This window comes from Bufo bufo, chromosome 5 (assembly GCF_905171765.1).
Source record: "Bufo bufo chromosome 5, aBufBuf1.1, whole genome shotgun sequence".
In the NCBI taxonomy this organism is placed as follows: domain Eukaryota; kingdom Metazoa; phylum Chordata; class Amphibia; order Anura; family Bufonidae; genus Bufo; species Bufo bufo.
The window spans coordinates 557134371-557162026 of record NC_053393.1 but is presented as its reverse complement, the minus strand read 5'-3'; positions in this window follow the sequence as shown (position 1 = coordinate 557162026).

Here is a 27656-nt window from a genome sequence, read left to right as displayed (position 1 = left end):
CGCCAACATAAAGTAGACATATGGGGAATGTTAAGTAATAAATATTTTACGAGGTATCACTTTCTGTTTTAAAAGCAGAGAAATTGAAATTTAGAAAATTGCAAATTTTTCAAATTTTTGGGTAAATTTGGGATTTTTTCATAAATAAATATAAATATTTTGACTCAAATTTATGACTATCATGAAGTACAATGTGTCACGAGAAAACAATCTCTGAATGACTTGGATAAATAAAGGCGTTCCAAAGTTATTACCACATAAAGTGAGATAGGTCAGTTTTGCTAAATTAGGCCTGGTCAGGAAGGGGGCAAATGGCCCAGATGGGAAGTGGTTAACAAGAGCTCCAAAACTGCTCTGATGCTCTCCTTTGCCCTGCAAAGGCATTTTTTGGAGATCCGGTGACGTATCGGGGCTCTCCATGGGGCTGCCAGGAAGCCCGGTGACGCCAGTAAAACGACTAGGGCAGTGCTAAAGCCCGCCCATCAGAGCCGGTGACATCACCAAACACACTACCGGGTGGAAGTTTCTGCCTGGCAGTGTGTTATTGAAAACAAAAGAGCCCGTGCCCTGCGCAATTTAGCGCAGGGCAAGGGAGCGCATCGGAGCATGAGATGCTAGCCTCAGGGGGCTGCCGGGGTGAAAAGAAGGGTGTGTCCGATTTCAGCTCTGAACCCGGACAACCCCTTTAACCCCGCCAACTGGTTTAAAGGTATTGGGGGTTGGCTCATGGGAATTGTCCAAGGAATATTACAGGTAGCCCTAATATTGGGGATATATACAGTGATTTAGCTCGTTCTTATTTGTGTGACCCGCCTTTCAAAAAGAATGAAGAAAACTGATGAGCGACCCATCATGCTTCTCTACGATGAGGAAGAACAAAAGGAAACGCCATTCAAGGCGGTTCCCCCTCCTCGCGATGATGTCTTGCAGAGATGGGGTGAGAGGAATCCCAGGGTATTATCACAAGTCCAAGCAATCTGGAGCTTACCTAGAAGGGGTAGGTTGTCGCCACTGCGGGTGAAGAGGGTACGAAGGGTATGCCCAGGGGATTCGCTAGGCAGGAGAAAGTCTACAATCAAGTCTCCAAGGGGGGACTGTTCTGGAATATTGAGACAAAGTGGATACTTGCTTGTTGAGAACTATACTGTAGTTAAAATGGCGGCCAAGCACCCAGCCAACGCCTAGAACAAGAATCGTACTTTCTGCTTCATTATGTACCTGAAGACAGTTTCTGTTCATCTCAAGCAAGCAGCTTCCCCCATCTGAAAGGGGGAGGGGGGAACTTCCTCTTGCACACAGATGTGACAGAAAATACAGAGTTTATAGCCAATAGAAAAGCTACACGCCACCGTGCACCCCCCACTCCTCCCCGTCCTATATACCGTCTGCTGTTCCGCAATAAACCAGAAGCAAAACAGTTGTAGTTTAGGATCGTTCCCATAAACATCAGTCATCGCTGGAACCCAAATGTTCCTCCACATGAACCTCCGACACCAGATCTCTACGACTAGTTTCACACTAGCATTGGAAGATCCGGCAGGGAACAGCCGACTGGGTCTCTCTGGATCTGCCAGAAGCCACTGCGATCCTGTCCGGGCTACTTACCGCTGCACGCAGTGGATTCCAGCAATGCTGGATCCAGAGAGACCCGCCGACTGTTCTCCGGATCTCACAATACTAGCGTGAAGCTAGCCTAAATCTAGAACGTCCTCTCCTCTGTGGGGGATGTGACGAGCTGCCGCTCCTGTAAGTGCATCCATTAGATTCCTGCTCCTACATGTAAGAGCACTGGAAATATCCGAGTCCACACCAGTCACCCATAACTACAAGATCCCCTTTAATGCCATTTCAAGAATGTCACCCACCACCTTGATATGGTGATCCTCACTTTGCCCTGGAGGCCAATACCCCCCGGCACCAGTTCTAATATCACTTCCCTCCTCCATCTGCATCCAGCTCTGAACTACCCCCCCGACACCCTGAGCCGACTGTCTGCAGGTCTCCCAGAAGCTGGACCTAGATGGCGGCTCACAGCCAATAACCTTGTACACATGCATCCTCGGCAAAGCTGGACACAGAGGCATGGCAGAGGGGGGGGACAGAGAGGGCATTACCACCGTGAGGGGGGGGCACAGAGAGGGCATCACCACCGTGAGGGAGGGGCACAGGGGCACAGAGAGGGCATCACCACCGTGAGGGGGGGGGCACAGAGAGGGCATCACCACCGTGAGGGGGGGGGGGCACAGAGAGGGCATCACCACCGTGAGGGGGGGGGGGGCACAGAGAGGGCATCACCACCGTGAGGGGGGGGGGGCACAGAGAGGGCATCACCACCGTGAGGGGGGGCACAGAGAGGGCATCACCACCGTGAGGGGGGGGCACAGAGAGGGCATCACCACCGTGAGGGGGGGGCACAGAGAGGGCATCACCACCGTGAGGGGGGGGCACAGAGAGGGCATCACCACCGTGAGGGGGGGGCACAGAGAGGGCATCACCACCGTGAGGGGGGGAACACAGAGAGGGCATCACCACCGTGAGGGGGGGAACACAGAGAGGGCATCACCACCGTGAGGGGGGGAACACAGAGAGGGCATCACCACCGTGAGGGGGGGAACACAGAGAGGGCATCACCACCGTGAGGGGGGGAACACAGAGAGGGCATCACCACCGTGAGGGGGGGGAACACAGAGAGGGCATCACCACCGTGAGGGGGGGAACACAGAGAGGGCATCACCACCGTGAGGGGGAGGGGGCACAGAGAGGGCATTACCACCGTGAGGGGGGCACAGGGAGGGCATTACCACCGTGAGGGGGCACAGGGAGGGCATTACCACCGTGAGCGGGGCACAGAGAGGGCATTACCACTGTGAGGGGGGCACAGAGAGGGCATTACCACTGTGAGGGGGGCACAGAGAGGGCATTACCACTGTGAGGGGGGCACAGAGAGGGCATTACCACCTTGCGGGGGGCACAGAGAGGGCATTACCACCATGTTGGGGGCACAAATGTGAACAGACAGATTTAAATCAATGGGTATGTGTGCAGTCTGTCAAAAACGGAAATGTGGACGAGGGCTGAGGCACGCCACTGGCCGGACATGCTGCAGGTGGTTTCCGTGGAGGAGATCGGCTTCTACCAGACGCGTCCGGACTCGTTCCTCTCGGGGACATAAACCTATTGGTTCCTTATTCCCACCAGTGGTCTCCATAGCCAGAGACTTGTAGGAAGAAGCAGAGAACATGGAGCGTCTGTGGTCGGCTGTAATCCCGCCATCTCCAGCTCATTACACCAGTATAAACCTAGAATAGTACTGGATAAAACAAGGCGTCCTCCTACAGAGGAGGGGACATCTCCATTACCTGAGCATCCTGTGGAAGAAGAGGACGCGGACATCTCTCTGGTGTTGTCCTCTGACTGGATCTCTCTGCAGGAGACACAGAGACTGGACTCAGACTTTACTTTTGCACTACTGAAGCATCAGCTGTGACAGACATCACACACTGCACTACTGAAGCATCAACTGCCACAGACATCACACACTGCACTACTGAAGCACCAGCTGTGACAGACATCACACACTGCACTACTGAAGCATCAACTGTGACAGACATCATACACTGCACTACTGAAGCACCAGCTGTGACAGACATCATACACTGCACTACTGAAGCATCAGCTGTGACAGACATCATACACTGCACTACTGAAGCATCAACTGTGACAGACATCACACACTGCACTACTGAAGCACCAGCTGTGACAGACATCATACACTGCACTACTGAAGCATCGACTGCCACAGACATCATACACTGCACTACTGAAGCATCAGCTGTGACAGACATCATACACTGCACTACTGAAGCACCAGCTGTGACAGACATCATACACTGCACTACTGAAGCACCAGCTGTGACAGACATCATACACTGCACTACTGAAGCACCAGCTGTGACAGACATCATACACTGCACTACTGAAGCACCAGCTGTGACAGACATCATACACTGCACTACTGAAGCACCAGCTGTGACAGACATCACACACTGCACTACTGAAGCACCAGCTGTGACAGACATCATACACTGCACTACTGAAGCACCAGCTGTGACAGACATCATACACTGCACTACTGAAGCATCAGCTGTGACAGACATCATACACTGCACTACTGAAGCATCAACTGTGACAGACATCACACACTGCACTACTGAAGCATCGACTGCCACAGACATCATACACTGCACTACTGAAGCACCAGCTGTGACAGACAACACACACTGCACTACTGAAGCACCAGCTGTGACAGACATCACACACTGCACTACTGAAGCATCGACTGCCACAGACATCATACACTGCACTACTGAAGCATCAGCTGCGACAGACATCACACACTGCACTACTGAAGCACCAGCTGTGACAGACATCATACACTGCACTACTGAAGCACCAGCAGTGACAGACATCACACACTGCACTACTGAAGCACCAGCTGTGACAGACATCATACACTGCACTACTGAAGCATCAACTGTGACAGACATCACACACTGCACTACTGAAGCATCGACTGCCACAGACATCATACACTGCACTACTGAAGCACCAGCTGTGACAGACAACACACACTGCACTACTGAAGCACCAGCTGTGACAGACATCACACACTGCACTACTGAAGCATCGACTGCCACAGACATCATACACTGCACTACTGAAGCATCAGCTGCGACAGACATCACACACTGCACTACTGAAGCACCAGCTGTGACAGACATCACACACTGCACTACTGAAGCACCAGCTGTGACAGACATCATACACTGCACTACTGAAGCATCAGCTGCGACAGACATCATACACTGCACTACTGAAGCACCAGCTGTGACAGACATCATACACTGCACTACTGAAGCACCAGCTGTGACAGACATCATACACTGCACTACTGAAGCATCAGCTGCCACAGACATCACACACTGCACTACTGAAGCATCAGCTGTGACAGACATCATACACTGCACTACTGAAGCATCAGCTGTGACAGACATCACACACTGCACTACTGAAGCATCAGCTGTGACAGACATCACACACTGCACTACTGAAGCATCAGCTGTGACAGACATCATACACTGCACTACTGAAGCCCCAGCTGTGACAGACATCACACACTGCACTACTGAAGCACCAGCTGTGACAGACATCACACACTGCACTACTGAAGCACCAGCTGTGACAGACATCACACACTGCACTACTGAAGCGTCAACTGTGACAGACATCACACACTGCACTACTGAAGCACCAGCTGTGACAGACATCACACACTGCACTACTGAAGCGTCAACTGTGACAGACATCACACACTGCACTACTGAAGCACCAGCTGTGACAGACATCATACACTGCACTACTGAAGCACCAGCTGTGACAGACATCATACACTGCACTACTGAAGCACCAGCTGTGACAGACATCATACACTGCACTACTGAAGCACCAGCTGTGACAGACATCACACACTGCACTACTGAAGCACCAGCTGTGACAGACATCACACACTGCACTACTGAAGCACCAGCTGTGACAGACATCACACACTGCACTACTGAAGCCCCAGCTGTGACAGACATCACACACTGCACTACTGACTGCGGCCCCCGGCTCCCCGGTACCTGCTCCTCCTCAGGCCGGGGCTCTCCCTCCCGCTGTCCGGACATCAGAGCCTCTTTACAGGACGTTTCCAGCAGAACTTCCTCTTTCCCTCAGGTTCCTGGAGTTTTCCTCTCTCCCAGCATGCTTTGCGGTGTGACGTCACAGGGCTGGCCCCGCCCGGCACACTGGTCAGTCAGCACTAGCCCCGCCCCCTACACCTCCGGCGGCCATGTTAGTACACCCAGACATGGCTCCTGCTCCTCTCCACACATCACTGAGGGGTAGATGCTAGAGTGGAGTTGTTAGAACGCGGTCTGTGACGTCACTGGTCACATGCTCCTTCATGGTCACATGGTCAAGTGTGGGAAGTGCTTATAAAGCCAGACTGCAGGAGCTTGTGGAGGAGGAGGAGCTGTGTGTGCCTGGATGTGCTGCAGACCTAGAGGCCATAGGAGCTCATACAGAGGAGGCAGGTGCAGATCTGTGGGGGTGGGGCATGTGGTGTATTCTGGGGCCATGGGGGTGTAGGTCTGTGAGGGGGTTATTGCTGTGACTAAATCCCATGACTCGGAAGGACCTGCTCCTCACTAATAATGGAGAATGTCCAGCTCTACAGCAGCGTCTATTTCCTATAATCTTCAGGAACCATTTATTCTCCTATTGTCCTGGACCTGATCTGTCATAGTATTTAGCTTCACAGTGAATTAGCTAAATCCCATTCTCTCCACAAGAACCATCCTGGTAAAGCTTCGGTGACATTATTATTATTATTATTATTATTATTATTATTATTATTATTATTATTATTATTATTATTATTATTATTATTATTACATTGACTAAAGTAAGACAGGTGAACGGTGGATAATAAAGTTTGTATAGTTATTTCCTATTTCCCGGACTCCAGGAGGACCTTTTCTATCTATTACATACTGAGAAGGTGTCATGTAGGAGAGGTCCCTCTGAGTCATGGGATTAAGGCCTCTTTCACACTTGCGTTGTCCGGATCCGGCGTGTACTCCATTTGCTGGAATTACACGCCGGATCCGGAAAAATGTTCAGTGTTACTATGGCAGCCAGGACGCTATTAAAGTCCTGGTTGCCATAGTAGGAGCGGGGGAGCGGTATACTTACAGTCCGTGCGGCTCCTGGGGCGCTCCAGAATGACGTCTGAGCGCCCCATGCGCATGGATGACGTGATCCATGCGACACGTCATCCATGCGCGTGGGGCGCCCTGACGTCACTCTGAAGCGCCCCGGGAGCCGCACGGACGGTAAGTATACTGCTCCCCTGCTCCCCACTACACTTTACCATGGCAACCAGGACTTTAGTGTCCCGGTAGCCATGGTAACCATTCAGAAAAAGCAGCATGCTGCGGTATTTTCTCCGGCCAAAAAACGTTCCAGTCCGGAACTGAAGACATCTCCATTCAGGATGCATTGGGATAAAACTGATCAGGATTCTTCCGGCACAGAGCCCCGACGACGGAACTCTATGCCGGAACACAACAACGCAGGTGTGAAAGAGCCCTTAGCCGGCTCATATAGAAATGACCATTTCCCGGACTCCAGGAGGACCTTTTCTATCTATTACATACTGTTTGGGTTACAAACCCGACACTGTGTAGGAGCTGTGGACGGGCATGGAACAGACTAGGGATCGACCGATATTGATTTTTTAGAACCGATACCGATAATCTGGGAACTTTCAGGCCGATAGCCGATAAATGATACCGATATTCTGTGAATTTTCCTTTTTTTTTTTTTTTTTTTTTTTTTTTTTTTTTTTTTTTTTTTTTTTTAATCCTACACATCTGCTGAAAATGAATGTTTATTGTTAACATGTAGGGTTTTTTGTAAATCTTTCTTTTTCATTTATACTTAATATTTTGGTGTTTTTTTTTTTTGTTTTTTTTTACTAAATTTTAGGCCCCTTAGGGACTAGAACCCTTGTCCTATTCATCCTCTATCAGGGTGAATAGGACTTCACACACTGTCCCTGCTGCCCTGTGCTCTGTGCACACAGCAACAGGCAGCTGACTGTCACCAAGGGTTTCAATAGCGTCCTGGCTGCCATGGTAACCGGTCGGAGCCCCAGGCTTACACTGCTGGGGCTCCGATGGGAACTGCCACGGAGGAGGAGGGGAGAGGGTATCCTGCGGCCACTGCCACCAATGACTGATACTGGGGGGGCGCAATGTGCCACCAATGGTTTTTAATACTGGGGGCGCACTGCGCCACCTATGATTAATACTGGGGGGGGCGGGAGCGCACTGCACCACCAATGTTTTTAATACTGGTGTTGGGGGGGGGGGGGGCCCACTGCTCATTAATTTATATATTGGCGGCGGGAGCTGGCTGCAGAATCGCATAGCCGGCTCCCGACCTCTATGAGCAATAGCTGCGATCCGTGGCAGGCACCTGAGGGGTTAACTACCGCAGATCGCAGCTACCGCTCACAGAGGTCGGGAGCCGGCTAGGTGATTCTGCAGCCAGCTCCCGCCTCCTGTATATGAATTAATGAGAGAGGTATCTTCATTGGTGGCGCAGTGGCCAGCCCCTCCCCTTCTCCTCTCATTGGTGGCCACAGCCCCGCCCCTCCCCCTCTCATTGGTGGCCACAGCCCCGCCCCTCCCCCTCTCATTGGTGGCCACAGCCCCGCCCTTCCTCTTCTGCTCTCATTGGTAGCAGCGGCAGCAGCACAGGGGGAGGAGACACTGCTTCCTTCTCCCCTGTGCTGCTGAGGGAATACGGAGAGAGCTGACAGCAGCGCGATCCGTGTTCCCGATTCGTTATCGGAATATCGTAAAATTAGATGCCGATAACTTTCAAAATCCTGAATATCGGTAAAACCGATAATCGGTCGATCCCTACAATCGACCGATGAGTGGTTGGTGCCAGTCAGCCTCAAGCCCGGCCTGGTGGTGTGCGATAATGGGCGAAATCTCGTAGCAGCTCTGGGACTAGCCGGTTTGACGCACATCCCTTGCCTGGAGCATGTGCTGAATTGGGTGGTGCTGATGTTCCAGAAAAATTACCCCGATATGTCAGAGCTGCTGCAGAAAGTGCGGGCCGTCTGTTTGTGTTTTTGGCGTTCAGACCCTGTTGCTGCTCGCCTGTCTGCTCTACAGCGTAACTTCGGCCTTCCCGCTCACCGCCTCATATGCGACGTGCCCACCAGGTGGAACTCCACCTTGCACATGCTGGACAGACTGTGCGAGCAGCAGCAGGCCGTAGTGGAGTTTCAGCAGCAGCACCCACGGGTGAGTCGCACTGCGGAACAGCACCACTTCACCACCAATGACTGGGCCTCCATGCGCGACTTGTGTGCTGTGTTGTGCTGTTTCGGGTACTCCACCAACATGGCCAGTGTTGATGGGGCCGTCCTCAGCGTTACTATCCCACTTCTATGTCTCCTTGAAAAAAACGCTTCGGGCGATGATGGAAGAGGAGGTGGCCCAGGTGGAAGAGGAGGAGGAGGGATCATTTTCATGGTTATCAGGCCAGTCATTCACAAGTGGCTTGGAGGGTGGGTTCCTGCACCCACAGAGGCCAGGTACACAACAGCAGTGATGGTCAGTTCACATGGTTCGCCCGCGAACACATGCGGGCTGCCATCTCTTCTCACAAGTCCGGCGAGGCACAGGTAAGCCCTTACCTGTGCGCAAACCGGTCTGAAAAAAAGTGCGGTCAGCGGGAGTAGGCAGTTCAGAGAACAGCCACCGGGGGCATTCATCGGGCTGTTCTCGGAACTGCCTGCTCCCGGTGACCGCATTTGTTTTTTTAGATGGCTCGCGGCACAGGTAAGGGCTTACCTGTGCCTCGCCGGACTTGTGAAAAAATATGTTAGCCCGCATATGTTCGCATGCGAACTGGCCATCACTTCACAACAGTCCAGCCAGGGCACAGTTATGGAGGATGATGATGAGGAGGAACAGTTTTCACAGAAGGGTGGCACCCAAAGCAGCTCATGGGCATCATTGGAGCGTAGCTGGGGGGATACTGAAGATACACACGATACGCCTCCCACAGAGGACAGCTTGTCGTTGCATCTGGGCAGCCTGGCACACTTGAACGACTACATGCTGCAGGGCCTGCGCAACGACCGCCGAGTTGCCCACATTCTAACCAGTGTTGATTACTGGGTGGCCACCCTGCTGGATCGCTGCTACAAGGACAACGTACCGTCCTTAATTCCGTCACTGGAGCTTGATCGGAAGATGCGCGAGTACAAACGCACGCTGGTAGATGCGCTGCTGGTAGCATTCCCACCTGACAGTGGGGGCACAGTGGAAGCACAAGGCCAAGGCAGAAGACAAGGAAGAGGTCGCCAACGCAGCTGGGGCACCGCCAGCACCTCAGAAGGCAGGGTTAGCATGGCCGACATGTGGAAAAGCTTTGTCTGCACGCCTCAACAACCAGCAGATCCTGCCTCCTGCTAATACATTCTGTATTTCAGTAACATGGTGGAACAGTACATGTGCACAAGCCTAAACGTACTGACTGATGGATGTGTCCCATTCAACTTCTGGGTCTCCAAATTCTGCACATGGCCTGAGCTTGCCCTTTACGCCTTGGAGGTGCTGGCCTGCCCTGCAGCAAGTGTTATTTCCAAACATGTTTTTAGCACGGCAGGGAGGAGAGGTAATCGGAGACAAGCACAGCCACCTGTCCACAGCCAACGTGGACAAGGTCATTAAAATGAACCAGGCATGGTGTGAACCAGCCATTTTCCATTTCCCAATTTTTTGATGTCTTCCTAATTTTATAAAAAATAAAGGAAAAAAGAAAATACAAAAACAGTGGTGGCTAAATCCTCTTCCACCTTCCCGTCCATCGCCTCCTCAACCTCCTACTCCACTTTGACCTTCGCCTCCTAGATCTTTTTTTTTTTTTTATATTCTATGTTAAAGTCATTTCCCTATCCAAATTTGTTTGCAGGGCAGTTGTCCTGCTCTTACCCACATTTTGGTTCCTTTTGCAGCCCTCTAGCCCTTTCCTTGACTTTTTTTGAGCCATTTTAGTGCCCCAAAGTTCGGGTCCCCGTTGATTTCAATGTGTTTCGGGGACAATTTCGGCACCCGAACCTAAACTTTGCGGCGAAGTTCGGACGAACTCAGCGAACCCGAACTTCTGGGTGCTTGCTCGATCCTACTTCTAACAAATATTTACAAACCAACTTGAGCTTGTGCAGGATATACCATTAAAATGTAGTCAACCTTGTTGATCATTAAAGATGTTTTCCCTTACGCCCATGACAGCACCCTTGAGAGACCGCCTCCATCCAGGACAGGAAACAGGAACTTTCGTGGAGAGCTCATAAGGAGGAGCATAGCCCCAAGACCACCAGTTCCTGTTTCCTGTCCTAGACAGACGGTTCGTGGAGAGAAGAAGGTTAGGCTGCAGGGCCCCTGAGAATTATTTTGAAGTGGGGTTACTTGTTCCGGCGTAAGTCTCCTCTAGGAGCCGCCGGCCGAAGTCTGGTGCTTGCTGCTGGGGTCTGGCTTACGCCGCGCTGCCGATACTCTGCAGTCCCAGCCGCACTGAGAGGTGCGTCCGGCACGCCGGTCCTTCCTGACAGTGTTCAGGCGGGCCGGGGCCTCCTCCTCACCACGCTTCTCAGGGGGACAAAATCTCGCGATCCAAGCGAGATCCGGTTCTCGGCGCGAGACTTCCGGTATTTGGAACGCATGTAGCGTGCGTTCCCGAAGTAGGAAGTGCTTTTTCTACTTATGGCTGCAGATAGTTTTCAGCAGGACCCGACCGAGTGAATTGGACCCACAGGAGGCGCATGGTCAGCAGCAGCCCAGCCAGCCTTAAAGGAAGCCGGTTTTTTGGATCCTGGGAGTCACTCTATCCCACAGCAGCATGGAGGAGAGTGCCCAACGCGCCGATCAGCAGGAGGGTCATGAGAGCAGACCGGTACTCCTGGTGGGGTAAGGGGGATCATTCCCCATCACTTGTTTTCTTTAGTCAGGCTAAATCTCCTTTCCCCCTTTTCTTTTCTTGCCTTTTAGACTATAAAAGAGGGCCCTAGAAAGGCAATTTCAAAAACCAGAGGGAAGGAATGTGCAGTCTGTAAAAAGAAATTGCCCCCTCTTGGTCGAAAAAGCTATGTCAACATTGCATTGAGAAGCTAGTGGAGGAGGAGTCCCCATCCCTTCTGCAGAGTATTAGGGAGATGGTGAAGACAGAGGTCTCTGATTCCTTGAAAGATTTCAAAAAGAGCTTCCCCTCTGTAGCCTCAAGCTCCCTTGGAACCAGATCAGGCACGGCTAATAAATCTGACTCGGATCCTTTAGAAGATAGTGATACAGGAGAAATCCTAGATAGCCCAGACTCGTCCCAGGATGAAGAATCCACGGGCAGGCCACTTTTTTCCCCGGATGATACGGAAGCTTTACTAAAAGCAGTTCGTGCGACCATGAAGGTAGACGAATCCAAAGACCCAAAATCCGTTCAGGATATCATGTTTGGTGACCTCGGGCAGAAAAAAAATCTAGAGTTTTTCCCGTAAACAAGAATATAAAATTTTTGATACAGAAGGAATGGGAAAGACCCGATAAATTTTTTTGTCCCTAAAAATGTGAAAAGGAAGTATCCTTTTGATGAGGCAGACTCAGTAAATTGGGACAGGCCTCCTAAGTTGGATGCACCTGTTGCAAAAATCTCAAAAAAATCGGCTCTACCGTTTGAGGACCTGGGTACTCTTAAAGACCCTATGGATAAGCGAGCAGAGGTTTACCTAAAAAAAAGTTTGGGAGACCTCAGCTCAAGCGTTCAAACCAAATATTGCCGCCACATCCACTGCCAAGTCTCTGAAATTATGGCTAGAAGAATTAGAATCTCACATTCAGAATAAAACCCCGAGAGATCAATTGTTAGCTGTTTTTCCCACTCTACTTAAAGCAGTAGACTTTATTTCTGACGCCTCGGCAGATGCTTTAAAATTAAATGCTAGGTCAGCTGCTCTTTCTAATTCAGCCAGACGAGCTATTTGGCTAAAAGGATGGTCGGGAGACACTGGATCAAAAAATAAGCTTTGTGCAATTCCTTGTCAGGGCGATTATCTTTTTGGGTCCGTCTTGGACGACCTTTTGGATAAAGCTTCAGACAATAAAAAAAGGATTCCCTGTCTCCAGACCCCCGAAAAAACAATGTTTTTTTCGCAAAAACAAGAAGGATTTTTTTTAGGGGCCAGAGGAAAGACTTCAGAGCAGACAACAAGAATAGGAAAAGTAAGGGTTTCCTCTTCAGTTCCCAATCCTCCTCAACCTCTAAACCAGGCATCCTCAAACTGTGGCCCTCCAGCTGTTGCAAAACTACAACTCCCAGCATACCCGAACAGCCTACAGGTATCAGCCTACAGCAGGGCATTGTGGGAGTTGTAGTTTTACAACAGCTGGAGGGCCACAGTTTGAGGATGCCTGCTCTAAACCATCACAGCAATGACTGTTTCTCTCCCGTGGGTGGCAGACTTTCTCTCTTCCTTTACGCTTGGGAAAAAATCTCCTCATGTCCCTGGATTTTAAGCGTTATAAGAGAAGGGTTTTGTCTAGAGTTTGTCTCTCACCCACCGGACAGATTCAAAATTACAAATTTTCTAGGAAATTCGGGGAAAAAATCTAGCTTTACAACAGGAGATTGCATCCTTACTTCGAAAAAATGTTCTAATCCCGGTGCCAGAGGCGGAAAGAGGCAGGGGTTTCTACTCTTCCCTTTTTCTGGTTCCCAAACCAGATGGAACATTCAGAACTATCATAAATCTAAAAGATCTAAATCAGTCCCTCTTACAAAAAATTCAGAATGGAGTCGATCCAATCAGTTTTAAAACATCTTTTCGGGGGCTGTTTCATGGCTACGATAGATATAAGAGATGCGTACTATCACATCCCTATTCAGGTAGACTGTCAAAAATTCCTCAGTCGCTGTTTCAATAGGAGGTCACATTCAGCACCTACAATATACAGCCCTTCCCTTTGGGATTTCTCAAGCTCCCAGACTTTTCACGAAAGTCATGGCAGAAGTCATGGCTCATATAAGAGGAAGAGATATTCTAGTGATTCCTTACCTAGACGATCTCCTGGTGGTAGCAGAGTCAGAATCCCTTCTCGAATTGCACCTCAAAAAAGTAGTGCAGATCCTAGAAGACCTCGGCTGGCAAATAAACTGGGAAAAATCACATCTAATACCTTCCCAAGTTCGTGTCTTTCTGGGAATGATGCTGGACTCAAAGAAACTACTCTGTATCCTACCCCAAGACAAGATTTAGAGATTAATACAACAGGTTCAGTCCCTGATGTCTACAAAAAACCCTACTATCAGACAAGCAATGGCGGTCTTGGGCAGAATGACTTCCACTATACCAGCGGTCAGTTGGAGCCATCTTCACTCCAGACCCCTACAGTGGCAAATTCTGAAAAAAAAATGGCAGGGTACCCTCCGCCCATTAGATACTCCCCTCACATTCACCCCCCAAGTGATCCAGTCTCTTCGCTGGTGGCTAAATCCTGTAAACCTGTCCCAGGGGCTCCCTTGGATCCAACAGAATTTTGTTACCCTTACCACCGACGCAAGTCCTTCCGGTTGGGGGGCCTGTTGCCAAGGGTACTTAAGGCAAGGTGTTTGGGAAAGAGAGCAGAGTCTAGACTCTCAAAACATGAGGGAACAGAGCGGTTTTTCTCGCTTTAAAAGAGTTTCTTCCTCTACTTCAGGGAAAAGCTATAAGTTTTTTCAGACAACGCCACAGTTGTCTCCTATTTGAACAAGCAAGGAGGAACCAGATCAGAAAATCTTATGCAGTTAACAGCGGATATCTTTTCCCTTATAATTCCTTCTGTTCCGTCCCTTATGGCAGTACATCTAAAAGGTACGGAAAGCAAGGTGGCAGATTTCTTAAGCAGAAATACACTAGACCAGGGGGAATGGTGTCTGAATCAAATGGTCTTCGATCAAATAATTCAACTTTGGGGTCGCCCTCATCTGGACTTATTTGCTACCAGAGAAAACAGAAAGTGTCATCTTTTCTTTTCCCTCAGCGCGAGAGATTCACCAACAGGGATAGATGCCTTCTCCCTTCACTGGCCGAACCAGCTCCTCTACGCCTTTCCTCCGTTAAGACTTCTTCCAAGATTCCTACAGAAGTTGAGACAAGAAAGAACGACAGTGATCTTAATTGCTCCATTCTGGCCCAGAAGAACCTGGTTCACCTGGTTGAGGAAGCTATCCTTGACAGACCCTTGGATTCTCCCGGAGAGGCAAGACCTTCTGTCCCAAGGATCGGTCAACCATCCGAGTGTGAGGCAGTTACACTTAACAGCATGGCTCTTGAGGGGGAAATCCTAGAAAGTAGAGGACTCTCCAAGAAAGTAGTTTCCACTTTACTATCCTGCAGAAAGGACATCACCTCTTCCATTTATCTCAGAATTTGGAACACCTTCCAGAAGTTTGCCAAAGATCCGGTGAATCCTTTAAATACCCCACCTATGTGTAAGGTCTTAGATTTTCTGCAAGCCGGTCATGAAAATAATTTGAGGCCAAGTACTCTTAAGGTACAGGTATCCGCTTTGAGTGCATTCTTTGATTCTCCCATCGCTAACCACCCGTGGGTCCAAAGATTTTTTTAAAGCCATCAGCAGGCTTAGACCTATATCTGGACCTTCAGTTCCCCCCCTGGGACCTCAACTTGGTCCTCACGGAGCCTCCCTTTGAGCCACTTAAAGAGTTACCCATAAAAATCTTGTCCTTCAAAACAGCTTTTCTTGTGGCAATTACCTCAGCAAGGAGGGTGTCACAGCCAGACAGCTGAGAAGCGCTCACAGGAGCTTCTCAGATCCTCCTCCTTGAATTTCTTTGTTTTGGTTTAGTTTCTCATCTCGTTAGTCTATCTCAGCTGTCATGCTGTTGGACTAATTGCTACCCTTTAAATTCCTCCCCATAATGCAGTAGTGTGCGGCTGATACAACTTCCTGGACTGTGTGTGCATGCTGTTTCCAGTTCTCAGTCGTCACTCGTCTGCAAGATAAGTGCTGTTTATGTATTTATGATTTTGTCTTTTCTGGATCCAGGTGACCCTGACTCCCTCCGTGTCAGTGTAGGGAGCCGGTGGTCGTGCCCCCTCACTATTGTAGGGTCTTCAGGTAATAGATAGCCGAGGAACGTGGATATGCGCCCATCCACCTTTGGGCTGTTCGCATAGGCTGAGCAGTGAGGGAGAGCGGCAGGTCTATTGCAGGGGTCTCCCTTTGTTCCTTAGTTGTGGATCCAGAGAGACATTGTTTATATGGTATTGTCTTGTTTCCTGTACACCATCCGTGACATTATCAGCCGCCAAAACCGTCTCAAGCATGGATCCGGTTTCTCTTTTGGCTGAACGCTTTCAGGGTCTTGCTTTGGAGGTAGCTGATCTCCGTAAGACTTTTTCTCAGTTTCAAGTGACCGGTTCAGCTTGCGTTCATGGAGTTTGTGCTGAGCCTAAGATCTCGCTCCCGGATACGTTCTCCGGGGGTAGTGAGAATTTTGTGCGTTTTAGAGAGGCTTGCAAACTCCATTTTCGCCTTCCCCATTCTTCTGGTGATGAAGAACGGAGGGTGGGGATCATTATATCGCTGCTCAGGGGTAACGCTCAGTCCTGGGCCTTTTCGCTGCCGGAGGGAGCACGGCCCCTCTGTTCAGTGGATGAATTCTTTTTAGCCCTGGGTCAGATATATGATCCGGATCGTATTGCTCTGGCTGAGTCTAGACTACGTCTGTTATGCCAGGGTGAACAATCCGCAGAGATATACTGTTCAGAATTTCGGAGATGGGCAGCAGATACGGGTTGGAATGATGCTGCACTCCGAAGTCAATTTTGCTATGGTCTTTCAGAGGGATTGAAAGATGCATTTGCCTTTCATGAAAGACCTACCTCCTTGGATTCTGCTATGTCTCAGGCTGTTCGTATTGACAGGCGTCTTAGAGAGAGAGGAGAGATCTCTCCTTCCTGTCATACTCAGTCCCGGGACAGTGCAGCGGTCTCATTCTGTGCACAGGGGTCTGTCGCTGTCAGCCCCTTCTGAGCAGGAGTCCATGCAGCTGGGGTTGATTGCCTCTGACAATAGAAGATTCAGCCCGCAGGGGAGGGTTTGTTTTTGTTGTGGAGGTATAAATCATCTGGCAAATGTTTGTCCCTCTAAGAGATTCAGGCAGTTTTCTGGGAGTAATAAAAAGTCAAAAAGGAAAAAATCTTTTAAAAATGTTCAGTCTGTTACTATTGGCAGGGTTGAGGCGGAAATTGAAGGTTTTCCGTTTGCTTGTAGTTCCCGTTTTGTCCTGCCTGCTATGGTGGCGCTAGAGAGCAAGAGCATTTTTTGTGAGATTTTTGTGGATAGTGGAGCAGCTGTCAACCTCATTGATAATCAATTTGCAATAACTCATGGTTTCCAGGTATGCACTTTGGGAAAAGATATTCCTGTTTTTGCTATTGATTCAGCTCCACTTTCTCAGAAATCATTAAAGGGCATAGTTCACAATATCCGTTTAATTGTGAGTGATACTCATGTTGAGGATGTGTCATGTTTCGTCCTTAGCGGTTTGCCTACTCCTCTAGTGTTGGGGCTACCCTGGCTCACTAAACATAACCCCACCATTGATTGGCAAGCGAGGCAAATAAATGGTTGGAGTAACTTTTGCAGAGAGAATTGCCTCATAACATCTGTTTCTGAGGTTTCTACTAAGACTGTACCACCTTTCCTCTCTGAATTTTTGGATGTCTTCTCTGAGAGTGGAGTTCAGGGTTTACCTCCGCACAGGGAGTATGATTGCCCTATTAATCTCATCCCAGGCGCCAAGCTGCCTAAATCTCGTTTATACAATCTCTCCCAACCTGAGAGGGTCGCTATGCGGGCTTATATCTCAGAGTCTGTGAAAAGGACACATACGACCCTCGAAGTCACCTGTTGCCGCTGGTTTTTTCTTTGTTAAGAAAAAAGATGGTTCTTTAAGACCTTGTCTGGATTTCAGGGAGCTGAACAGTATCACTATTCGTGATCCTTATCCGCTTCCTCTGATCCCGGACCTGTTTAACCAGGTTGTTGGGGCTAAAGTCTTTTCCAAATTAGACCTAAGAGGGGCATACAACCTGGTTAGGGTCAGAGAAGGACGAATGGAAGACGGCTTTCAATACCCCTGAGGGCCATTTTGAGAATTTGGTTATGCCTTTTGGTTTGATGAATGCCCCAGCCGTTTTTCAGCATTTCGTCAACAGCATTTTTTATCATTTAATGGGAAAATTTGTATTAGTGTATTTGGATGACATTTTGATTTTTTTCTCCTGATTTCAAGACTCATAAGGAACACTTACGTCAGGTCTTGCTCATCCTGCGGGAGAATAAATTGTACGCGAAACTGGAAAAATGTGTTTGCGGTTCCAGAAATCCAATTTCTGGGGTTTCTTGTCTCCGCTTCTGGTTTTCGCATGGACCCCGAGAAGGTCCGTGCTGTGCTTGAGTGGGAGCTTCCTGAGAATCAGAAGGCACTGATGCGTTTTTTGGGCTTTGCCAATTATTACAGGAAATTTATTTTGAAATATTTCTCTGTTGTTAAACCACTCACTGATATGACCAAAAAGTAGAGGCGTGTAAGGCCTTTTCTAATATCAAGGAGAGTTTTGCTTCCGCTCCCATCCTAGTACAACCTGATATTTCGTTACCCTTCATAGTTGAGGTTGATGCTTCTGAGGTAGGGGTGGGTGCGGTCTTGTCTCAGGGTTCCTCTCCTGCCAAATGGCAACCGTGTGCCTTTTTCTCAAAGAAACTCTCCTCCGCAGAGAGAAATTATGATGTGGGAGATAGGGAATTGTTGGCCATCAAGTTGGCTTTTGAGGAATGGCGCCATTGGCTAGAGGGAGCCAGACACCCTATTACCGTGTTTACTGACCATAAAAATCTGGCCTACTTGGAGTCAGCCAAGCGTCTGAACCCGAGACAGGCCAGATGGTCTTTGTTCTTTTCAAGGTTTAATTTTGTTGTTACGTTCCGCCCTGGGGTTAAGAATGTGAAGGCAGATGCCCTGTCACGTTGTTTTCCGGGAGGTGGGAATTTTGAAGACCCGGGTCCCATTTTGGCTGAAGGTGTGGTGGTCTCTGCTCTTTTTCCTGAATTGGAGGCAGAGGTGCAGGCAGCCCAGTCAGAAGCTCCTGATCTTTGTCCTCCTGGGAGGTTGTTTGTGCCTCTCGCTTTGAGACACAAGATTTTTAAAGAACACCACGATACGGTCCTTGCTGGGCACCCGGGGGCAAGAGCCACACTGGATCTCATCGCTCGGAGATTCTGGTGGCCTGCGCTTCGTAAGTCTGTTGAGGGTTTTGTGGCAGCTTGCGAGACTTGCGCTCGTGCCAAGGTCCCTCATTCACGGCCATCAGGTCCTCTCCTTCCTTTGCCCATTCCTTCCCGTCCTTGGACACAACTGTCCATGGACTTCATAACGGACTTGCCTCGTTCCTCGGGGAAGTCTGTGATTCTGGTGGTGGTGGACCGTTTTAGCAAAATGGTGCATTTTATCCCTTTTTCCTGGTTTGCCCAATGCTAAGACGCTGGCATTTATTGACCACATTGTCAAATTGCATGGGATTCCTTCAGACATAGTCTCTGATAGGGGCACGCAGTTCGTTTCCAGATTCTGGAAGGCTTTCTGTTCTTGCTTGGGGGTTCGGTTGTCATTCTCTTCTGCTTTCCATCCGCAGTCGAATGGCCAGACAGAGCGCGTCAATCAGAATCTGGAGACATATCTGCGCTGTTTTGTGGCGGAGAATCAGGAGGATTGGTGTTCTTTTTTGTCCCTTGCTGAGTTTGCTTTAAATAACCGTCGTCAGGAGTCCTCTGATAAGTCACCATTTTTTGGTGCATATGGGTTCCATCCGCAGTTTGGGACTTTCTCGGGAGAGGGCTCTTCTGGTTTGCCTGATGAGGACAGATTCTCCTCGTCTTTGTCATCTATTTGGCAAAAGATTCAGGATAATCTAAAGAGCATGAGTGAGAGATATAAGCGTGTGGCGGATAAGAGACGTGTGCCTGGTCCGGACCTGAATGTTGGTGATCTGGTGTGGTTGTCTACCAAGAATATCAAATTGAAGGTTCCCTCCTGGAAGTTGGGTCCTAGGTTTATTGGGCCTTACAAGATCCTGTCTGTCATCAATCCTGTTGCCTACCGTCTTGATCTTCCTCAGACTTGGAAGATCCATAATGTTTTTCATAAGTCCTTATTGAAACCTTATGTTCAACCTATTGTACCCTCGCCTTTGCCTCCTCCGCCGATTATGGTTGATGGAAATCTTGAATTTCAGGTCTCTAGGATTGTGGATTCTCGTCTTGTCCGCGGTTCCCTCCAATACCTCGTTCATTGGGAGGGTTATGGTCCTGAGGAGAGGATGTGGGTCCCAGTGACAGACATTAAGGCCTCTCGTCTCATCAGGGCCTTCCATAGGTCCCATCCTGAGAAGGTGGGCTCTGAGTGTCCGGAGTCCACTCCTAGAGGGAGGGGTACTGTCACAGCCAGACAGCTGAGAAGCGCTCACAGGAGCTTCTCAGATCCTCCTCCTTGAATTTCTTTGTTTTGGTTTAGTTTCTCATCTCGTTAGTCTATCTCAGCTGTCATGCTGTTAGACTAATTGCTACCCTTTAAATTCCTCCCCATAATGCAGTAGTGTGCAGCTGATACAACTTCCTGGACTGTGTGTGCATGCTGTTTCCAGTTCTCAGTCGTCACTCGTCTGCAAGATAAGTGCTGTTTATGTATTTATGATTTTGTCTTTTCTGGATCCAGGTGACCCTGACTCCCTCCGTGTCAGTGTAGGGAGCCGGTGGTCGTGTCCCCTCACTATTGTAGGGTCTTCAGGTAATAGATAGCCGAGGAACGTGGATATGCGCCCATCCACCTTTGGGGTGTTCGCATAGGCTGAGCAGTGAGGGAGAGCGGCAGGTCTATTGCAGGGGTCTCCCTTTGTTCCTTAGTTGTGGATCCAGAGAGACATTGTTTATATGGTATTGTCTTGTTTCCTGTACACCATCCGTGACAGAGGGTTGGTGAGATTTTGGCTTTTTCTACTTCGCCACCTTACACTAACATCCTAGATGATAGGGTGCTCATTAAGGCTACTTTCACACTAGCGTTCGGGGCTCCGCTTGTGAGCTCCGTTTGAAGGGGCTCACAAGTGGCCCCGAACGGATCCGTTCAGCCCTAATGCATTCTGAGTGGAGGCGGATCCGCTGAGAATGCATCAGTCTGGCTCCGTTTGTCCTCCGCTCCGCTCAGCAGGCGGACACCTGAACGCAGCTTGCAGCGTTCGGGTGTCCGCCTGGCCGTGCGGAGGCAAACGGATCCGTCCAGACTTACAATGTAAGTCAATGGGGACGGATCCGTTTGAAGATGACACAGTATGGCTCAATTTTCAAACGGATCCGTCCCCCATTGACTTTCAATGTAAAGTCAAAACAGATCCGTTTGCATTAACATGAACAAAAAAAAAAAAAAAAAATTTTTTTTTTTGTTCATGGTTATGCAAACGGATCCGTTCTGAACGGATGCAAGCGTTTGCATTATAGGAGCGGATCCGTCTGTGCAGATACCAGACGGATCCGCTCCTAACGCAAGTGTGAAAGTAGCCTAAACCAGACCCTTCCTTCTTACCGAAAGTGGTTTCCATGTCTCATAGAACACAGGACATTATCCTTCCTTCCCTGTGTCAAAATCCGAGGAATGAAAAAGAGAGAACTCCATTGTTTAGATGTAAAAAGATGCCTATCCCATTATCTGGAGGAAAACCTCAAAGCTGTTCATTCAATTTAGTGGGAAAAATAAGGGTCTCCCAGCCTCTACTAAAACCCTTTCCAGATGGATCGTGAGAGCCATTAATTTGGCCTATTCAGATGGAAAGGCTCCCCCGGGGGGTTTTGGTGCTCATTCCACAAGATCAGTTTCCACCACTTGGGCAGAAAGGGCCGACGCTACCTTAGAACAGATTTGTAGAGCAGCCACATGGCAGTCGCCCGGGACCTTCTTTCGTCACTACAGATTAGACCTAGGCACTAGAGAACAACTAGCCTTCGGTAGAAAAGTCCTCCAGGCAGTAGTTCCCCCCCCTAACAAAAGGGATTTCTATTCTAGTTGTCTCTCAAGGGTGCTGTCATGGGCGTAAGGGAAAAGTGATTACCGGTAAGTGTAATCTTAAATTTCCAGTTTTGGCGAGTATCCTTAAGTATTTTCATAATAAACCACATCCACTATGCTGTGCACTGCAGCCACTCTCCAATAGACTTCTGAGTGACTCCATAGTACATGGCACACTTGTATAAACTGGAAAATTTGCTCTTTAATCTAAATGTCCCTATGTTCTATTTTTTTAAATAAACTAGTTACATTTTTTATAAAATAAACTTTTTTTTTTTTTAAATAAATCATTTAATTACATAAAATATATATAACATTTGTTAACCCTCTGTGGGTAATAACTTAACATATGGATTTACCATACACAATTAAATCAGGAACTACCACATTTGTTGCAAACATAATTTTTTATTTTTTTGGGTTTTAATGCAAGAAGAAAGTTGTCTGACTCCAACACACTGAAAGTGGTGCCACATTTCACAAGCGGAGCATTCCACCATCTGTTCTTTAGGGTTATAAAGCCGACATAAGCAGTAGGTGCTCAGTGTCATTTTTTTTACAATAAATTGGGGCGCGTGATTTTGTCAGCATTGAATGGAAATCTCTTGTGCCTCAAGGCAATTAACAACGAGCTCGGATTTTACTTTGCTCAAAGACAACCTCGCTCAACCGCATTCCATATGCCAAACAAACCGCATTTGCTATTGCAAATAACCCACAGTCATTTGCACCTTTTTGTTTTTGGAATGTAATGCACTTTAGGTCAAGCACATTCACCTTCAAAAAAATTTTTATGCAAATGTACAATTTGGTTTTTTAAAGTGTCTGAGCGTTGTTTTAAGTGAGTCCTACACTGTGACATCAGCCGCAGATCCATGAGATTCCAGCCAATGTGCTCCTGAATGATGAATTTGAATGTTTTCTTTTTGGGTACCTTGGCCGACTTTATTGTGTGCCAGGAGCAAGGTGTCAAATAGACCGAGCACATGAGGGAATTTAACTGAAATTAGATATTGACAAACATTAATTATTTCGTCAAGCCACTTGTTCCCTTCAATATCTAACTTATCCTGGTAACTTAATTTGATGCCATTTATCATTTTCCAGGTGTCATTGCAGGCATCTTGTCCGATACTACTGTCCAAAGCGCAAAACTGGTTCAAGGATGTTCTTTCCTCTCCAATATCCCACACATCTTCCCCAAGCATATCTGCTTTGGTACCAACTCTTTGAGAAGATGGATGTTTGGGCCGGCCATATGCACGCTTTGGCAGTGGTTCAAAATTCTCAAATGCATTTTTTCTCTTTGGGGACTCTAACAATGGTAAACCGTCTCTTCTTTTGGCACCAAACTCTTCACATTGTTGACCAAGCTCTCCAGGTCCTCCTCTACTTTATTTAAATCAGAAACATCTTTTATAAGATACAAGGAGTCCACGAGTTGTTTAATAAGTAAATGACCATTTCTGATTTTTGTGGTTCTCAATGCTCTCCGACGAGGTGCTGGGTCCAGTATATGTTCAGCAGGTGGTAGTTTTAAGTCCGGAAAATGGGTCTGGCCCTCAAATGTCTCCTTTTACTTTTTTGGGAAAAACAATGTACGTCCAGTGAAAACAGTGGGTTGTCAGTGTAAGACTTACTCAGTCTATGCCATCCCCATTCACGGATGGATTTTAAAATGTAACATACAGTGGGGGAAATAATTATTTGACCCCTCACTGATTTTGTAAGTTTGTCCAATGACAAAGAAATGAAAAGTCTCAGAACAGTATCATTTCAATGGTAGGTTTATTGTAACAGTGGCAGATAGCACATCAAAAGGAAAATCGAAAAAATAACTTTAAATAAAAGATAGCAACTGATTTGCATTTCATTGAGTGAAATAAGTATTTGAACCCTCTAACAAAAAAAGACTTAATACTTGGTGGAAAAACCCTTGTTTGCAAGCACAGAGGTCAAACGTTTCTTGTAATTGATGACCAAGTTTGCGCACATTTTAGGAGGAATGTTGGTCCACTCCTCTTTGCAGATCATCTCTAAATCCCTAAGGTTTCGAGGCTGTCTCTGTGCAACTCTGAGCTTGAGCTCCCTCCATAGGTTTTCGATTGGATTAAGGTCCGGAGACTGACTAGGCCACTCCATGACCTTAATGTGCTTCTTCTTGAGCCACTCCTTTGTTGCCTTTGCTGTATGTTTTGGGTCATTGTCGTGCTGGAACACCCATCCACGACCCATTTTCAGTTTCCTGGCAGAGGGAAGGAGGTTGTCGCTCAGGATTTCACGATACATGGCTCCGTCCATTTTCCCGTTTATGCGAATAAGTTGTCCTGTGCCCTTAGCAGAAAAACACCCCCAAAGCAAAATGTTTCCACCCCCATGCTTGACGGTGTTTTGGGGGTCATAGGCAGCATTTTTCTTCCTCCAAACACAGCGAGTTGAGTTAATGCCAAAGAGCTCTATTTTGGTCTCATCAGACCACAGCACCTTCTCCCAGTCACTCTCTGAATCATTCAGGTGTTCATTGGCAAACTTCAGACGGGCCTGCACATGTGCCTTCCTGAGCAGGGGGACCTTGCGAGCCCTGCAGGATTTTAATCCATTGCGGTGTAATGTGTTTCCAATGGTTTTCTTGGTGACTGTGGTCCCTGCTAATTTGAGGTCATTAACTAACTCCTCCCGTGTAGTTCTAGGATGCTTTTTCACCTTTCTTAGAACCATTGACACCCCACGAGGTGAGATCTTGCGTGGAGCCCCAGAGCGAGGTCGATTGATGGTCATTTTGTGCTCCTTCCATTTTCGAACAATCGCACCAACAGTTGTCACCTTCTCTCCCAGCTTCTTGCTAATGGTTTTGTAGCCCATTCCAGCCTTGTGCAGGTCTACAATTTTGTCTCTGACATCCTTGGACAGCTCTTTGGTCTTTCCCATGTTGGAGAGTTTGGAGTCTGCTTGATTGATTGATTCTGTGGACAGGTGTCTTTTATACAGGTGACTAGTTAAGACAGGTGTCCTTAATGAGGGTGACTAATTGAGTAGAAGTGTCTAACCACTCTGTGGGAGCCAGAACTCTTAATGGTTGGTAGGGGTTCAAATACTTATTTCACTCAATGAAATGCAAATCAGTTGCTATCTTTTATTTAAAGTTATTTTTTCGATTTTCCTTTTGATGTGCTATCTGCCACTGTTACAATAAACCTACCATTGAAATGATACTGTTCTGAGACTTTTCATTTCTTTGTCATTGGACAAACTTACAAAATCAGTGAGGGGGTCAAATAATTATTTCCCCCACTGTATGTGTTTACACGGAAGTACAACATTTCCCCAGTCTCTACCCGTGCAGGATGGAGTTTGCCCTCCTAAATTCACTGTATGTGTTTCCTTTATTAGTTTCACTGTCCACTTTAAAAATCCCACTAGTGCTGTTCACACATACAATGTTTTTAGCTCCAGTCTGCTCTCCGTTCTTTGCATAATGTGGCTAATTATTGCCCTTGGGCGATTTTTTAGAAAACTCGGAATTTCCAGTTTGTACTTGCGATAATATTCGGAGCTTTGCACATTTAGCTCCACATACCTAGATAATAAATAGATAAATAGTCATTAAAAGTGCTAATTGTACATGGCTGTACTTTAAATTCTATATAGTCACTCTTTAACATATACAGTTTCATGCTGCAAACATCTTTAAAAGGAATCTGTCACTAGCATATTGGCAAAAAATTTTTTGTAAATGAATCCATGTGTAATAAAGTACCTTACATCCATATGTCTTGTTCTTTTTATTGTGAGTCTTATCATTTCTTCAAAAAAACGCTTCTTATGATATGCAAATGAAGCTGTAAGGAGCCCAGAGGGGCGTTATTCTTTCTCCACGGTGCCCAGGAACACCCCTCTGAAGTGCCATGCCCGCCTAAATTTGAAAACTAATAACTCCTCCAAGTTCAGCTAAATCGCCTCCCAGAGGCGAGGCTAAGTGCTCCCCCCCCCCCCCCCAGTGCCGCGCTCAGCGGCAAACACCCCCGATCCTCCTCTCGCCTGCAACCGAAAACCCGCGCAGGTGCAGTGCCGGCGATTTAGCTGGCTGAGGAAACAGCAAACACGTCACTGGGATCGGCGCATGCCCAGTGACGCTGTTGCCCTCAGTCGTCTTATCATAGCGCAGGAAATCGCCGGCACTGCTCTTGCGCGGGATTTCGGTTGCAGGCGAGAGGAGGATCGGTGGGGGGGGGGGAGCACTTAGCCTCGCCTCTGGGAGGCAATTTAGCTGAACTTGGAGGAGTTATTAGTTTTCAAATTTAGGCGGGCACGGCACTTCAGAGGGGCGTTCCTGGGCACCGTGGAGAAAGAACGCCCCTCTGGGCTCCTTACAGCTTCATTTGCGTATCATAAGAAGCGTTTTTTTGAAGAAATGACAACTCACAATAAAAAGAACAAGACATATGGATATAAGGTACTTTATTACACATGGATTCATTAAAAAAAAAATTGCTAATATGCTGGTGACAGATTCCCTTTAAGCTCATTCTGTGTTATAACAAGAAACATTTAGTGAAATATTTATTTATATTAACAATTATAATAATATATCCCTATAAAAACAGACTGTGTCCCTAGTATACATTTATGCTGGGGGTATCAGACCTTTCGGTAACCTTCAAATATGGATGGTTTTGCTATGTTCATATTGTAGGCAGAATATGGAGGAAATGTGTTCAATCCGTCCACTATACTTGTACTGTAAAGACTACGGATCTGTTGTCATGTGAGGACCTCCGCTTACTGTCTATCCTAGGAGTACCGTCAGTATTTATTCAGGAATACCGATGCAAATGACATCACATACAGGAAAAACAATCTTCTTTCCCTTAACACCAAATTCTCTCTGGCATGGCATCACAAATGACCCAAAAAGTCTGGTCTAAAGGAGTTGTCCTACTTGGGACACTTATGACTTATTAACAGAATATGCTAGAAGTATCTTCTAAGTGCGGGACCGTAACTATCTTGAGAATGTGGTTCTCCTAAGCCACTTGAGGTTGTCAGGAGTGGTGAAATGGCCCATAACACAGATTTATGTAGTTTGCAACAATCCCATTGAATTAAACCACAGTTTTGCAAATAGATAGGAACAGATCTTACATACAAATTCCGAAATATTTATTTAAAAAACATGGTGTATATAGCTCCCAGGTTTACCCCCTGGTTAATCAAAACACGGTTAGGATTACATAGCAATCACAAAGAAGAAAGCAGAACTCCAAGTACATGCGTTCAGATAATAAATCCCAACGGGGCACTCACTCGGACCCTCCGGGTAGAACCTGAGATATTGACGCACGATAAATGTCCTAGATGGAACAACCCTTTTAAGCATTAAAAAATTGCGTAATAAAATGAATATTGCATCATTTGATTAAACAGCTCAAGATCTTACTTCTTGTACGTGTTTGGGAAGAAACTTGAATGAAGGACTGTGATCATTTCACTAAGAGAACAGTTTTTGTAACCCTCTAGGTGACTATTTTCGGATTTCATGCTGTCGCTCAAGTCCATTGTTTGGGTGTATGCCAACTTGTAATACACTATGCCGGTAAACACGTGCCCATTTCTGTTTGAGAATGAAAATAAACTGTTAAGGGAAATATGGCTTTCAGCCAGAACCTCATCCTGATGACCACACAAATATGCCTAATAATTGGACCCAGTGGTATTCACCCATTCAGTATGGCCAGTAGCATTGTGTCCCTTGTTAGCATATCTAAGGCAGTTGAGCAGCATCCTCTTGACCAAGAGATGGGGGAAGATATTTGGGTGGTCACAGGGTGGAGTCTATGGTGGGGGCAGCTGGG